A 13,181-nucleotide genomic window follows, 5' to 3' on the forward strand; every position below is an offset into this window, starting at 1 on the left:
CGCCTTTTCGACACCCTTGTCACCACGGCTTAGGGATGGCAGTTGACCGGGGCGGGGGCAGGGGATAGGGTCTCCACCCCGGCCCCGTTTCAAAATCCGAACCTTCATCCCCGCCTCCATCCCTGCACGGGGATGGATTTCAACCTCCATCCCCCCGTTTCATGTCTTCCATCCCCGGTCCAAACTGGGGTGAGGCGGGTTGGGCCCCGTTTCCCCTTAGTCTATAGTCATCCCTTAAAGGATTGGGGACAAGGCAGAGCGGGGCTAGGCGGGGATTGAGACGGGGTGGGGCGGGGAAAAGCTTAAGTCCATCCCCGCCTTCATTCCTGCATGGGGATAGATCTTAACCTTCATCCCTGCCTCCATCCCCGTTTCATGCCCTTCATCCCCGTTCCAAACGGGGTGAGGCAGGGCAGAGCCCCGTTGTCCCCCGGTCCACTGTCATCCCTACAACGGCCACTGCAGTTAACCACCGCTCTTGCTCACATCGGGAAGTGTAGGACAAAGCTTTTCCAAATAACCAGAGCATGAGACGTCTCAAGATCTGGAATTCAAATTTCAAAAGGAACACACAATGAAAAACTTTCATAAGAAATCTCTATTGACCAACAAAAGATATTGGAAAAAATGAAACTGCTATTCTCATCATCCATACCACAAAAAAACTATTAGGTCTTCCTAGAATCACATAAGACTACATTCGATAATCCACATAACAACAGAGGGTACAGTTCCTATAAAACTCAAAAAAAGATTTCTCCAGGTAGGTCTCAGCACACTGTCAAATAAAAAACCATCAGTCTGAAACTAAAATAAAATCATAAAAGCACAAAGGACAATGGACATGCAGAATAATACCATAGCATGATAGTTGAAAGTCTCAATCGCTGTTGCAATGTGCCGCATGTCCACCTTCAACTGATGCATTTTATATATAAGAAAATCAATTCACAAACAAAAACTTAAAAATGCAGCTAATATCTATGTAACATATATAACCTGTTTTCATTCTTTTTGGACAATTTCTTTTGTCATGACCCGTTTCCTTACAAAAGTGGCATATTCTTGGTGGTTTACTAGTAGAAGTGTTCCTACAAAAGAAATTAATGATAAAAGACGTTAAGCATGAAACCAAATGAAAATGCATTATGAATAACATAATCAACATAAACTAGATTGCCTTGATTTTATGCTATAATCACATGTGCGTGAATTATGCCCATGCCGACCACAACTTGCACATGCCCTCGCATTATTGCTTTGATTGATGCCTGATGGAATTCTTTTAACACAGCCTTTCGCACGCACTGGCTCACGATCTTTTATAATGGTTTCATTATCTATGCCATCATCGGTGGAACGCAAGACCTTGATGTTGTCACCTTTACTATATGCATTTTCATTATTTACACTAATATTCGCTTCATCAATGCAAACTTCATTGTTTATTTTATCCAACTCAACCCTTGCTTTTTTCAGGACACTTAAGAAATATTCATAAGCTTTATCACATTTCAATGATCCACTTATACATTGGTTTGCCGCTAAAGACATTAAATTTCTTTTTATCAGCATACATGCACTTGATTTAATTAGATGAAGGTTTTGAACAACCCACTTGATATATGCCACCGCTCTTTGCACTTTTGGTCCATCTCTTACACTTCGATATTTCCTGTGTATTCTCATCAAATATAATGGTACTCTTTTTTGCTTTTATATGTTCTCACCTTACCCGCATGTTCAAGCTTCACAAAACAACCCAAGGAATCCAAAATTTCAACCCTATATTTCACAAACAATGTTGGAGTAGAGATTTCTCACAGTTGAAGCTTCATCTTAGTACTTGTTTGAGTGGGTATGACACTTTCTTTCATTCTAAAATCATATTTTTTCTTTATAGCGTCTATCAATTGTGGCATCATACCTTTGTACAAATAAGTGCAATAGAGTATGTGTATCAACCCATTTTTTGAATAAATTACTTATACTCTCACTATGCTCGGTTGTAGACATTCCCGCCATGAATGTATCATTACCATATGGCTGCTCTTCCCAAAGGTTTATGATCCACTTATTGCTTTGCAGTGTGGAATATAATGAAAGCATCTCATTCCATCTATCTTCAAATTCTTCAACTGTTTCTGATTTGTGAAACCATGCATCCCAACGTTTTCTAAATATTAGATTATTTTTATACAAATTTCCAACATTTGATGAAACTTTTTGCATAATACGTCACACGCAAGACCTATGAATTGTATTTGGAAACACTTCTTTTATAATTGCCTTCGTAGCTGGATCTCCTGCAGGAGATCAGTTATCCATTGCTATGTAACCATTCTTGAAACAACCAAATAAAAGTCTCTTTTTTTTTCATTTATAAGTAATGCATACCCAAATACGATGGTCTGATGATGATGGTTGGCTCCACTAAATGGGGCAAATGGCATTAAATAATTACTTGTTTTGTAGGTTGTATCAAATGTCGCATCGCCAAAGTAATAATAGTCTTCACGTGCAGTAGAATCAGCCCAAAAACAATTGCCAAGTTGTCCCTCATCATCAACTTGAATAGAAAAGTACACATCAGAATTTTCCTTTTTTTTTTAAAATAATTGTTTATAATTTGGCAATCTTTTCAAGAATACCCTTTTTTTTATCTTTTCCAAAAAAGACTAAGTTGTTCTTCAGTAAAAAGACGTTTTCAATTTCATGTGCTTAGTATGCTAGGACACCCATCACTTGAGAAGGCTGTAAACCAGATGCAATCCATTTCTGTATGACTTTCTTAGAAGGAGTATCCATCCTTTTTGCCGATTTATGCATGTCAGCTCTAGAAGGGGAGTGTAAAATACGAGTATGTCCCAGTTGAATACCTATAACAACCCATTTAATTTTTCAGGACATAAGCGGATGGCCATTTTGGCTTTGCATCCACATCTTTTAGAAACTCTTTGTTTTTTTGACTCTCAAGTTAGGTTTCTTGAACCCTTGTTTGGTGCATGTGAATTGCCTCCGATATAATACTCCTTTTTCTTTTTTGAAGTATTCATGTGTCACTACAAGAAAAATATGAATTAGTGATGGATGCTCATAATTAGCAACATCCGTATTACTTTGAATATCTCCTTCAATGTTTATATTGCTATCAAAAGACATGTCTAACTTCCTTGCCACATTCAAGTTAGTAGAACATCGACTTGTATCCATATTGTAGTTATTACTTTACCTTCAAACAAACACTGAAACAAATATCAAATAAGTTAAAGAAACAAAAAAAAGATAAGTATTTGGATCTATATAAAGAACCAATAAATTATATTACAAAACTTGACCACAATCTCTAAAATGAAAATTAATGTACAGATGACATTTGACCACAAACTCTGAAATACAGACAAAAATGAATAATTTTACCACCTAATGAGTCAAAAAGCAAAAACTTGACCACAAAGGGAAGGCTTTGTGTCTTGCTTTTCAATGACAAACTCGCATCGTCAAGGGGAAGGCTTTTCTTCGTAGTTTCTATGTTAATGATGGTTGCATCATCCTTCAATCAAAATTAGATAGTTTCCCTCTACCATACCCAAACTTATATTATATACATGGCAGCACGAGCTTTTATTGATTTTTTTCTTTTTTTGTGTGTAAAAAATCTAAAACTCAACAGCCTCCAATTAGATCCAAAGCATATCTCCTAGATGTTGGAAGTGCATTTCTTAAACACTCACTTCTTGCTTCACTTCCAACATCAAGGAAGTTTGGTTTCATATTGGAAGTTTCAAAAACCTTAATACATATTACATCATTCCAAAAGAAAAAAGCTAAAAAAAAGCTGTAAAAAAAATTCTTGCATAAAAGATCATAAGAAAAAGGCATTAAAAATTAAATCTCTTAAAAAACCCTAATAATCTCTGCATAAAACATCACAAAAAAAAACAAAAAATTAAGTCTCTGCAAAAATCTTAATATATGTTGCTAATAAAAATCCTAATACGTGTTGCTATAAAAAAATCCTTGCATAAGATATCACAAGAAAAAACCATAAAAAATTAGATCTTTGCAAAAATCCTAATATGTGTTGCTAAAAAAGTCCGAGAATAAAACCCTAATACATGCTACAAAAGAAAAACAACTGCAAAAACACTTATGTGTTAAAAAAAAATTGCAAGACACTATGTACGATTATATATCAAACCTGATGACTCTGTCCATGGCTAGGTGGCAGTTTTCATGCTAGGAGACCTCTACCAGGCATGTTCAGATGCATCATTCTACTGTTGTAGCGGGGTTCAATCCCTAGATTTGAAGTATAACCCGACCTCCTAACCTCTGAGTGACGAGAGATCACCTAAACTCTTTGGTCCATAACATCATAGAGGTCATTCGAGGTGGTATAAAAAATGTCATGCCATGGTGAATGCAAGTTCTGAAGAGATTGAATGGCATAATCTTTCTTATTAGGACGTTGAGTACCACATAGACAATTCAATGCGTCTTGCACAAAGGAAATATATACCCCAAACCCCCACTCAGTTTTCTAAAGCATGGATTGGTTCCCGTGTGTTCAGGGACTACCGTTATGTTTTATTCATATGCGTGCAGAACCTCCCTCTTGGCATCTACTGCTTTTATGAGTGCTTCACCCATTATGGGTGAAAAACAATTCTATCACAACGGCCCTTACGAGTGTTGTAGTAGTACAATGTTTCACATGGGCATACATAGACAATGATTGCTTTGGATCAACTGCTTGGCGTATATAGCTGCATCAAACACTAGCTTAATAAGGTGCAATGACTACTCTGGTGCATCGGTCCTTATGAGTATAATGCTCTTAAAGGCAGAAGTGGAACGAGTCATCCAAGTAGGATTTCAACAACGAAGGCATCATTGTGCTATTCATACTAGCTCAGGCAAGTAATTTACCAAAAATTTTGGCAGCACTTTCTTTGTTTGACAAAGAAAGCGTGATGTTCCCTTTTGCTATGGAGGGTATCTTGTCAAAAAATTTGGCAGCACTACCTATGAATGATGGAGAAAGCGCTACACTCTTTTAAGCTTGATGAATATCTTGTCAAAAATTTTGATAGTACCTCATCTCTTTGACAGAGGAAGTGCTACATTCATTCTAGGATAGATACGCACTATTGTGCATACTTTGCATCTTCTATGGTTTATCGAAAACCCAAGCCTTAGTTAGTGTAACACCCAAATTTTTTAAACCAAAATTTTATAGATTTTTTTTTTAAAATCCTTTTGCACGATTGTAAAAAACACAACGAAAACTCTTTTTAAATTTGGTTCAAGCCTTGGGCGGGTTACAAATACAATACACACATGCAAGACTATAATAACTGAATCAAACCATCATTAACATTAAACAAATCAAACACTAGTATCATGAATTATCAGAGTTTACAGGACTTAATAAAATAACTAAATAATAAAATATCAAGTCCTCTCAACAACCTAAAGAACTATAAACCTCTTGGCGCCACTTCGATCATTCCTGTCATCACCCTCCAGCCTATTATTACTTGAAATATTAAAAGTAGAGGCATTAAACCAAAGCCTCAGTAGGTAACACCAAAACATATGAATATGAATATATTCCAATAACAGAAATAAGCATTGACACACTTTCAGATAACATCCAAATCATGCAACATAACATATCAGAATCAAGCTTAATTTACATTTACATAATTAATCATGCTTGCATTCATATTTTCAGAATAAACATGCTAAAATGCATCATGCCAATGAAATAACAATTCATGCACAAACTGAAACATTGCAATGATTTCATTCTTGATTCTTTTGTTCCTCTTTTTTTTGCCCCGAAGGTAGACTCTCGGGTTCTTAACTCTGATTCAACTAATCCAAATGAGGGTTTTATTATTCCATGTATTTTATTAACCTCATTGAATTGAAAAATCAGTGACCTCCCACGGAGGTTCCACTGGAGTGGTTCATGACCTAGAGAAATTACCAATGGTTCAACACGAAATCGATTTATACTTTGCAGAGATTCTGGACATACCACCTAGGACACCAGGTAGTTTGACCCCCCTACGATCAGAGATTAGGGACCAAGAAAGATGTCATTGCCTAACAAAAACTAACAATGGTCAACCGATCGTGTATACCACTACTCTCTAAAGTGGTCCCTGGTCCAGCGGACCTGGTCTAAATGGGTCATATGTGTTATTTAATTATTAGGCTCATCAATTAAATTTAATATGCTCACAGCACACACACCCGAGCTCACAAGCGCAATATCCACACCGGAGATTCCGAAACACAAGTCTGTTCTGAACCATTCAAACAACTCATAATTCACACCATAAGCATGACTTTCATAAGGCAATTATGTGTATGGATATCTTTCATTTATTTATTTCAGTACAGGCACTCATAGGTTCCACCGAACACAGGTTCACACACATGCTCACCACATACATACATAAAGGTTGCACATACATGCAATCATAGTAATGCTTCAACAAGCAAACATGTGTAACCAATTATTTTACACTGATCATACCTTATGATGCACAATGTTCATTAACATTCTTGTCATATGAATGGTTATAAATCAAGAATAACATAAAATACATTCAGTTTATATACATGTCATACCAAATTCTAATATAAGCATCCATAAATCATGATGTATAAATCAAAACATAACTAGGCACCAACACTTGCCATACAGTGCAGTTTGGATCCCTGTTAACTCAATTTTGAAAACCCCCCAAAAAATCATAGGAACAAATTTTCACTTTTCGAATTTAACTGGAACTGCCCTAACATCTTAGGAACACAGTCTAAGAAATAGAACTGCAAAATTAGCCGTAATAAGAAAATTCTTGGACTGAACTCTGTTAAGAAAAAATATAAGACAGATCTTGTTAACTACAAAAATTCATCTCAGTTTGGGGAATTTTCCAAGACTTAGATAAATCTTTTGACAAAAATCTTTGTATAAGATCTTCTTATACATGTTAGGTTTCACCTAGATTTTTTATAATTTATTTTGATTAGTTTTGATTGAGTTTTTATTACTTTCAAAATCTCTAGAGTCTTGCTGACAGGACAAAAAACCTGTGCTCTGTTGCAATGGATGTGTCCTCAAAACTGACCCAAATGGAACAAACAAGATTCTAAATTCAAGTCTTAGATATATAGAAGTCTCTAGTATTTTTTATTTATTTATTAACTTTGTTTTCACAAAGATATTAATTATTTTCTGAAACTAGTCGGAACACAAAACGAAGACAGAATAGTCAAGATTTAAACTCATGCAATATCCATTAAGCAAGAATAAGAGTCATGATATAATCTATTCAGTCACAAATTTCAATGCTCTAAACATATTTACAGTATCATACAATACATCTTTGATCATATTCATGCTAAACTTGCTAAAACATTAACATCCATCGTTCAAGAATCACAAAATCTTCATGAAATATCTCAAATAAAATTTCATCTATTCATGAAGCACAAAAAACCTTAAACAACATGAAATCATGGTTAATTCATGCAATAACATGATGATTAAACATACTAATCATAAATTAAACTACCATATATGCTCAGATCAACTTTCTTGTTTATAAAACATCAAAACCCTAAAATACTTTTGTCAAAACCTTCTTCAAAATAATTTTTGCATACAAGAACATGGATTCAAACATATATCAAATTTTCATAACTTTTAGAACTTATATTTCATAAATATAATCTAATATTGACATCTTAATTATGCTGAAACAAATAAAATCTAACAAATAACAAGAAAACAAGTTTCTCCAAATCATTTTTTATATTGGAAGCCTGAAAATAGTTTTGTTTTAAAAACTATTTTTTTTACAAGGTGACATGGATCCACCAAAAATGTGTTCTCTAAATTGAAAACCAATATTAGAGAGGTATTTTAAGGTTTGATCCTCATTGGTTCAAATTTGAAAATTGTCCCTATGCATATCTCATATGTTTGGATAGACCTGTCTATGTTATTGATGCACCAACCTTAATCGATTTCTCAAATAAAGTATGACATTTGTTTCCTAATTTCAAACTTTGGAGTAGCTTCAATGACTGCTGAAAAAGATTCAAGAAGAAGGAAGAAAAAGATAAAAGAGAAAGATTAGAAAATTCTACTGAGAATGAGAGAGGGAAGGAGAACTAACCTTGTTAATTCTCCTCATGAGGGTCTCTATTTATAGATGAGCTTAGACAAGAGTCTCATCTCTAATAAAAGATATTAAAATAGATTGTAAGTCCTTATTCATTAGATTTCAAAATTAATTAAGCTAGAAAAGAAAGGTGTGGGCTTCTTACCCTATCTTGGGCTTCAATGACAAGGTAACCTTTCGGGAGGCCTACAAACCCAAAGACTCAACATAACTCGATGTTTAAATAACTGATCTGATAGCCCTCAAAACTTAGATCATCATGGTAGTCTTATATTTAATCATACGCACACGGATCAACAAACAAATTTAGTCGACGTCGAAAAATATTGATTTTTGACCTATAATTAGGCATGAACTTCGGTCGATAATAAAATGCTCAAGTCAACACCAATTTTATCGTGTAGATAGTCAATTTCGATGCCCTCAAAATAAAGAACGTCAAGGTCAACTACGATTTAATAGGTGAGCCACCAATCAGCCAAAATTTCTATCAAAACAATAATGATGTTGTTTAGAGCATCCTACCCTATGGGTCCAATCCAATGATGTTGAATCCAAATATCCTGAGTTATATCCAACCCAATTTATTCCTAATTAAATTCAAATGTCATGGATTATATCCAACCTAATTTGGTTGGATCCAAATACCATTAGTTAAATCCACTACCTAATTTAAGCTCCAAATCTATATTGGACCCAAATACTAGGATTTAGATCCAAATCCAATATCCATAATCTAAACATATATAAATCATTTATTTTCTTGTTTAGTACACATATTTTAAATTTTATAATTATTCTTATAATGTTTTTCATAACTTAGAACTTAATTTCATAATAATTCGTAATCAAGAAAATAAAAAAAAAATCAAGAAAATCAAGAATTTCAAGAAAACCAAGAAATTACACTCATGTCATAGATGCAGATAAAGTTCATTATTTATTCATTTTAATTGCCAAAGAAAAATCTTGGGTTTTACAGTTAGGCCATATGCTGGTGACTTGGATGTTTACGTAAAAGCACTTTTGCAGAAATTGCAAAAACTTTCCAATAAAGGTTTCTTCATCAAATAGTATCTTGAACGAGGGAGGGCTTTTGGAATCACTTTGGCGACAAGGAGCAGTCTCCATTTGTATGCTTATTATGTGCAACTATATTTAGTAAAAGTTGAAGCCTATACACATAACAACATGACAATAATATAAAAAATATAAGCAAGGCCCAGTGAGTGAAACCACTCATTGGGCTGAGCAAATTATAGAAAAAGCGCCTTGACACCATTCGCCGCGATGGTAAGACAAAATGCATAAGTAAAGTACATATATATTTATGAAAAATAGGAGCCTTGGCACTGTTCAACGCAATAAGACAAAATGTATAAGCAACATACATATGTAAAACCTGCAAATTTTTGATATTTTTACGAGAAATAATGATGAATTTAAGGTTAAAATATTATTTGAAATGAAGATAAGAATTAAATTATAATTTGACCATTAATTAGGATTTAGAATAAATTCTAAATTGAGAATTTATTCTGAATTGGGTTTTTTATTTTTAATCGGATTTAATCTGGATTTAAGTTGAACTTAAATGAAATTTAATTTGTGTTTCAATATTAGTCCATTTTTGAATTAAATGTGCATTTCAATTTGAAGTCTTATTGAATTTTGATTTCAAATTTTGAAGTTTTATCAATTTGGATTTCGATTTGAGAATTTGAATTTGGATCGTATTTGAATTTGGATCTAAAATATGAGTTTGAATTTGGATTCAATTTGATGTAAATTTGAATTTTGAATGGGTTGTGGATTCTGATTTGAATACAATGTTAAAGTTAATATGGTACCTTGGATTTGGATTCCAATTTGAGTTAAATTGAAAATCTAATTAATGTAAAGTAGGCTCATTGGGTGGGACGTCCCCACCCACTTACCATGTGCAATGTCTAAAAGAAGATTCACAAATGGGAAAGATAAAAAAAACATGTTTTCTACTTCAATTATATTATGATATACATGGCAATAAGTATTTATGTGTAACTTCAAGGTTTTATGGTAAGACCCAATAAAATGAACTTTATTAGTTATATATAAGTGATATCATTACCATGTTGTAGACACAAAGCTATGATGCACACTCATGTCATGGTTATGGTAACCATTTCAAAGAGGAGCACCATCTTCAAATTAAACATAGTTGAATATTCATTTGGTAACTAGGTGTGGTAACCTGGACTAAGAAATAGGAGCTAAGGGCATGCACATGTATATTACATTTCTACATGTCATGTTGCGGAAATCAGTTGAATGCATTAGGAACTAAGAAGGGTAACATCATGAACTATTTAGGAAAGCCTATTACCTGCTAAAAAAAATTACCACCATTTTTGGGTACTCTATACATGAGGAGTATTAGAATTTAATTAAAAAGAGAAACATGGCCAGGGAGGTGGGACGTTCGCTACCCTGCCATATTTAAAATTTAATAAAAATAAAATAGATAAAAAAGAAAGAAAGGAGAATTTAAAAAAAAAACAAAAGGAAGGTAAAAACCTATCTTAATTGAGAAAGGGCCTAAGGGTTATTTAAACACCCCTATTCACGCCCCCACCATTTTCTTTTTATTGTTCTCACTCTCCCCTCTCCTATTCTTCTCTTCCTTCTATATTTTTTCCCTCTTTATCATCTTCTTCCTTCATACGGTTGGAGGTCTGAAGCATTGTGGTGGTGTGGCTGAGCAAGGAGATACAACCAACGGTTCGAAAGTGCTAACTGGTTCAAGCGTACGATCCCTTCATGTAGCAGTTCATATCCGACGATTGAGGTAGGGGTTCCTATATTCTACATATAAATCATAATTTGTAGGCACAAATTTCTCTAATTTTTCATATGGACAGACCCTAAACCATGCCTTCCATACGTGAGTTTGGCTTAGGGTTGTCGAAATATGAATTAGAAAGGGGTTTTCGAAAGAAAACCCCTCTAAAATTTGATTTTTCTCAAAATCAATTTCAAGGACTTAAACCAAATATTGATAGGTGGAATAAAAAGGTAAAAAATTGTAAAAATCTATATTGGACTTAAGGATAAGGGGTTGATTTCAAATTTTCTTAGAAGAATTTGATTCATCCCCAAAAGTAGTCGCATTTTTAATTAAAAATTAAAAAGAGAAAAGGTATATACATGCGCTAAATTTTGTCAAAAATAAAATTCATAAAAATTATAAAACACGTGTATTACCTAGTTATTTTTCTATAAATTTTGGTTAGAAATAGTAAACATATTCATATGAATATACTGTAAAAATTAGAATAATTTTTGTGGTTTTCGTCATAGAAAAATACGTGTTTTATGTTATCAGTTTTCTAAAAAAAATGATAATTTTAGCAAAAACCATGATATATCTAATTGTTTTCATGCAATATTTAATTAGAGATTGTAGTGTATGTGCATGTGAATACTCTGAAATCATAGCATGATTTTTTTATTTTACTTCATACAAAAATTATGTATTTTACATGCTTAATTATAAAATTTACCGAATCTATTTCTAAGAAAATATGCTTCGGGGAGATGGGTTTGTTTTTTGACCTAACAACTGTGAAAATATGACTTGTCCATGGTAGAGTACTTAGAATTAATGTTGATGTGATTTTTATGAATTTTTGAGATGTATTAATGTAAAAAAAATTTAAAAGTATGAATTCAGGTGACCTGTTTTGGCCCACCCGAATGCATATTTTTCAGAATCACGTATTTTCAGCCTGACACCTGACCAGTAAATCACTTGTATCTCCTTCGTCCAGAAGAGTTTTTATAAGTAGTTTATTGCGTTGGAAGGATAACAAAATTTCACAATATTTCACAGCTACTATAAAATTTTAAGCTTTGTTCATACACTGAGTATTGTTTCATGAGAGTCAGAACAGAAATATATAAGTTTGTACCAAAACATTCATAACTCTCTCATACAGATGAATTTTTATGAATAGTTTACGGAGACAAAATTTTTTACAAGGTATGAAGATTTTAGCTTTGGCCATCAAATGAAATTTTTTATGTAGTTGTTGTAACAGTCAGACAAAGTTGGGTTTTTCGCAAGTTTGGAATTGGTTTAGGAAATGACCCCCAAATGTTTATGAAAATTATATATATTGATATGCATGCTGTTATGAATGATTGTCATCCTGTATATGCACTGTCATAAGTTAATTTTTTGCAGGAAATTGTATGCCCACCTATGAGGCATAAATTAAATGTTAAACGAATGCCTAAGTTAACCTGCATGACCTTTCGCTAATTAAGGAACTGTAGAGTCCATTTTGTGAATTGAATTACAATGATAAAGAGGACAATTCTTGCTGTAATTTTTCTTATATGTCTGTTATAATGATGATGTAAATGAATGGGTGCATACAATGTATAAGAATTTCAACATTTTTTTATGCATATGCGCATACGATTGACAAGAATGAAGCATAAGCATATATTAGAATGAATGTTTAAAAATGCATCAATTAACCCTGCAAAGGCTAAACCATCTTTTATAGATTCATATACGATGTTGCATGTAAGACATTTAATTTAAATAAGTGAAACATGTAACACTAAAGCAAGGGATTGCAAGTAAAGGGCAAGTGGTACTTATGGCTTTGTGAAAATATATTTTTGAGCGTAAAAGATTGCTTCTCCCCAACCACAAAGATAGGGAAAGCCCTCTGCAATAGAATGTAGTATAGGAGAAAGAAACTCATGAGTGGAAGTCCAATGCATTGGGATGGTGGTGTTGGGAGCTCCTCTCGCTCTTGTCGTCCCTCATATGATACTAGAGAAAGGTGCCTAGCTAGGCCAAAGCCACCCATATTTGAAAAAATTGTCTACGCCACGACCCTAATTCATGTATAAGCCTGTATTTGTACCTATAGGGTTAAAAAGTGAAACCTAAATGAATGTGCATTATATAGGCAT

At 33.6% G+C, this 13,181-nt stretch overlaps 1 long non-coding RNA gene across 1 annotated transcript; it reads right to left on the reverse strand.

Moving 5' to 3' along the window:
• Nucleotides 1–583: 583 nt before the first annotated feature.
• LOC149819119 (uncharacterized) lies at nucleotides 584–1,080 on the reverse strand. The gene is made up of 3 exons (XR_016427094.1): nucleotides 1,000–1,080; nucleotides 859–918; nucleotides 584–778 (listed from the first exon to the last, which is right to left on the reverse strand). It is a non-coding gene; the product is annotated as an uncharacterized LOC149819119 (long non-coding RNA).
• Nucleotides 1,081–13,181: the final 12,101 nt, after the last annotated feature.

Source organism: Nuphar pumila, chromosome 13 (genome assembly GCF_984573655.1).
Source record: "Nuphar pumila chromosome 13, dmNupPumi1.hap1.1, whole genome shotgun sequence".
Lineage (NCBI taxonomy): Eukaryota > Viridiplantae > Streptophyta > Magnoliopsida > Nymphaeales > Nymphaeaceae > Nuphar > Nuphar pumila.